A 4,001-nucleotide genomic window follows, 5' to 3' on the forward strand; every position below is an offset into this window, starting at 1 on the left:
CTTCCCCCCGCGCCCCAGCTCAACCTAGCTCTTCTGGTTTCACCCCACCCTTGGCACGACCCAGAGGCTGCACCTGGGGACGCGTCTTAGCCCAGCCTCGCTCAAGGCCCCGCCTTCTTGGGGGTAAGGAGCGCCCCTGGATGGCCAAGACTTAACTTTGTCTCCCTTCAGGCCCAGGAACAAGTCCTGTCTTCCAATCCCCTCCTCCTTCTAGCCCCTGAAATAACTTCCTGTGGCCTTAGAGCCCCCTTTCCACCCACTGGCCCACAACGCACGCAGTCATTCTTCCTCTGCGAGGACCCCCCCTCTCCCCTCCATCCAGGCCTCGGTGGATAACTGCTAATGGACAAAGGGGCATCGAACTTCACCCTCTAACCCTAAAACCGTCCTTCCACCCCTGCAGCTGTCTCCAAGCGGGCAGCTCTGGCGCCCTAGCTGCTGCCCTGCGTGCCAGCCCACTCACGCGCTCCTGTTTTGGATCCCTGCTCCCAGCTTGGAGCGGTTCTACTTGGCTTGCTTCCGCTCTCTGTGTGAAATTCCTGAAAAGGGTGCGAGGTAGAGACCTACTACTCTGTCTGCTCCTGGCTCCCCGGGCTTCTAGAGCCTCGGCCCAATTCCCAGAGATTGGGTGAACTCACCAATTCTTCTCCTCCAGTTCTTCCAAATTCAAGCTGAGCTGCAAACCAAAGTCGTCTGACAGCGCATCCTGTGACCTTGGGCTGTCTCTGACCCCACACGCCCGAGACCCCCCCCAAGGGAGCGACATTTCCGTGGGGATCGGGTACTTGTGCACCCCCCTTTCCCACTCTCCTACTTTTCTTCATCTTGTCTCTCTGCTGGCTCTTTCATCTCTCCACTTATTTCCTTCTTCCTCGTCTCGACTTTAATCTTATAAATGCTTCCTCCCTATAATTTGTGAGCCATTTCCCATCTCTCAGGCTAGCTTGCCCATCTGCACCTTTTGTGCTGTCTCTGTGCATTAACTTCTCTCTTCTTAGCTCTTTCCTCTTCTGTCTTTCCCCGTTTCTATCTTTAACCCTTCACCTGAATTACTTTTTCCCTCTCTCACCACATATTTATTAATTTTTTAAAATGACTTTTGATAAAGGCAGAGGACTGAGAAAAAAAAAAAAAAACTTGTTTTGTGACCTTGGGCTTAATAATACTGTTTAAGTGTCCTCCAACTGCCAGACATGTACATATGTTAGCTTTTATGCATTTCCATAATCCAGTGAGATGAGTATGATTGATTCCCACTTTTCATATGAGGATACTGAGATCAGAAGGTCAGGAAGGTGAAGGGACTTCACAAGGTCACACAGCCAATTAACTGAAGAACTGAGATTCGAACTCTAGGCTTCAAAGCCTTGGGTGTTCCCCCCTTAAACCACACCGTCTTCCGTGACCTTGGAAAAGCCCACCCATCGAAGACGCTGTAAAAGACAAATCCTCACAAGCACAGGTGGATCTGCTTCCGTCGTGAGTTTTGTGAGGTATGCTTCTCCTGTCTCAGTTTATTAATCTGTGAACCCAAGGGGCGGGGGGGGTGGAATCTGACCTCTCAAGTCCTCTGTTTTGAAACCGTCTCCTGACTCTCTGATGCTTGCTCCAGTTCACTTACTCCTCCAAAATATGTCACCCTGCCTCCCTCAATCTCTCCTTTGTACCCTTACAAACCACCACTATCCTCCACCATGGGGCTTTCTGATTCTCTATGCCCCTTTCTTCAAATATGCTGACATAGTCCATTTATAGAAGTGCACACCAGGAAAAAAGGGATCCCTTATGTAAGGCAGAGTCTGTGCAAGTCCTTCATGGACCACTGGTACAAAGGCCTGTCAAATGAGACCAACACTTTCATTCATTCATTCACCACCAAATAGCCAGGGTGCCTACTGGGCACTATATGAGGATGCAGAGATGGATAAACACAACTCTTGCCCTCAAAGAGCTTATAATGATTGTGGGAAGGGGGTTGCAGAAATGAAACTAATACATCAATATCTCATGTACCAGGCTGGCAGGTAGGCAGTCATGTGTTTTCTAAATGAGGTGCTTGGAGAAATCAAAGAAAACTTCCCAGAGGCAGTGACATTGGAGTTGAGCCATAAACAATTAGTAGCACAGGGGTGGGCATCCCAGGTTAGAGCTGGCATTTGGCATTCTTTGCACTTGCTGAGCATGTGAATGAATCCCTTTCCTACATCAGAGGGTGCATCATTTTCTGGGGCACAGCTCACCTCCCATGAAGAAGCTAAAATTTCTAGATACTTTCTCAGCCTCCACAGCAACTAGGGCTTGAGCACATGACCCAGACTTCACCAATCTGATTTACCCATCCCAGATGGCTAGGAAGGAAACTGGAATCAGGCAGAATCCATTGGGGGGTCAAAAGGCTAACAGTTGGGGCAGTTACATCCAGGTTTCATTGCTAGTGGAAACAGTTCTAACAGCACTGCTTGGAGCCCAGTGTCATTGGTGTCAATAGTGTGAAGTGCCCTATTGATGCTTGGCTGCAGCTGTAACAATATCTCTGCCAGTCCAGTTCTGTGCTGTGATTTGGAGTGGTGCTCTTGTCTTAGTGGACTTTAAACTCGGAACCCAAGCCCTTCTGGGGATTGTAAGTAATCTAATATCGCTTTAACTGAGTTCTGAATTATGTTTCTGCTTAAATTATTCAGAATTGGTTTCTGTTGCTTGCCACTAAGACATCCGCATGAGAACACAGAATGTGGAAACAAATGGAGGGCAGAGAGGACAAAATGTATGGTGGGGAATGGAGGAAGTTCAGTGGGGGGAGAGGGAATGATTGAGGCCAAGATAGAAAAGGCAAGCAAGGAGCACTGACTTTATTCCATAGGTTGTGTCAAATCTGGCATCTGAGCACAGAAAAATAACTCATGTTTCTGAACACTTGCTCTGTGGCTTCAGAACTTTATGTCACATGGTCTACCAATGAATGATAACAAAAACTGCCACCTTATGGTTATTGTGAGGCTTCAGAAATAGTTATGCAGCATGCTCAACACATAGTAGGCACTCAATAAATTAGACCTACTGCTTTGACATATAATCCTAGTAGCATCGGGAATAAGGCTTCCTATCCTCATTTAACAGGTGTGACATCTGACGCTCAGGGAAGCTAAGAAACTTGACTGTGATCATGCAGTTATCAGGGAGCAGAACACAAGAACGCCTAGCTCCCAAGTCCTAGCTCTGTCTGCCACAGCATGCCCCCTCCTGGTACCAGCCCTTCTCTACTTCATTCTCAGTATGCTATAACTTCCTTCCTCATACTCTAATCCTTTGTCATTGTGACCTAGGGTTACCACCCATCTCCCCTTCAGCCTTTCTCTTTCCTTCTCCTTTCCCCCCTTCATTCAGTTACATTTTATTATTGATTTAATCTATTTTCCTCTAGGGTTCCTGGAACCCCCGTGTTTGATTCCACTAATCTGAAATTCTCTTTCATTTTAACTCCTTCTCAGTCCTCCTAGCAAATGCTTTCCTCTTGTTTCATCTTTCATATTTTATATTTGCCTTTCTAGGTAATTGCGGAACTTTTTGCCTTTTCTCCCACTTCCTTCCCCAGAGGAAGTTTTGCAAAATCCCTTGAATTCTTACCACATGGCAGTTTAGTGTAGCTGGAAAAGTAGGGGCTCAGGAGGCCAACAGACTTTGGTTTAGATATCATCTTTGCTATTGCTCCACTGGGTCCAGTCACTTACTAATCCCTACCAGACCTTTTTGTTTTCTCTTTTTTTGAAATGGGAAAAGTAATACCCACTTCTCTGGCTCATTATGGGAATTAAACTAGACCATACATATGAAACTGCCTAGCACATATGAGGCTGCCATTAATGTTATATGTCAATCCAGTCATCTCATGGTCTCTCATCCACTGTTTTCAAATCAACATCACATCACACAATCCCCGCCACCACTCGGTTCCAGCCACGTTGATCTCTTTTCTGTTCCTGGAATATTTCAAGATCTTGCTG

Source organism: Carlito syrichta, unplaced genomic scaffold (assembly GCF_000164805.1).
Source record: "Carlito syrichta isolate Samal-C Ts95f unplaced genomic scaffold, Tarsius_syrichta-2.0.1 Scaffold309004, whole genome shotgun sequence".
Lineage (NCBI taxonomy): Eukaryota > Metazoa > Chordata > Mammalia > Primates > Tarsiidae > Carlito > Carlito syrichta.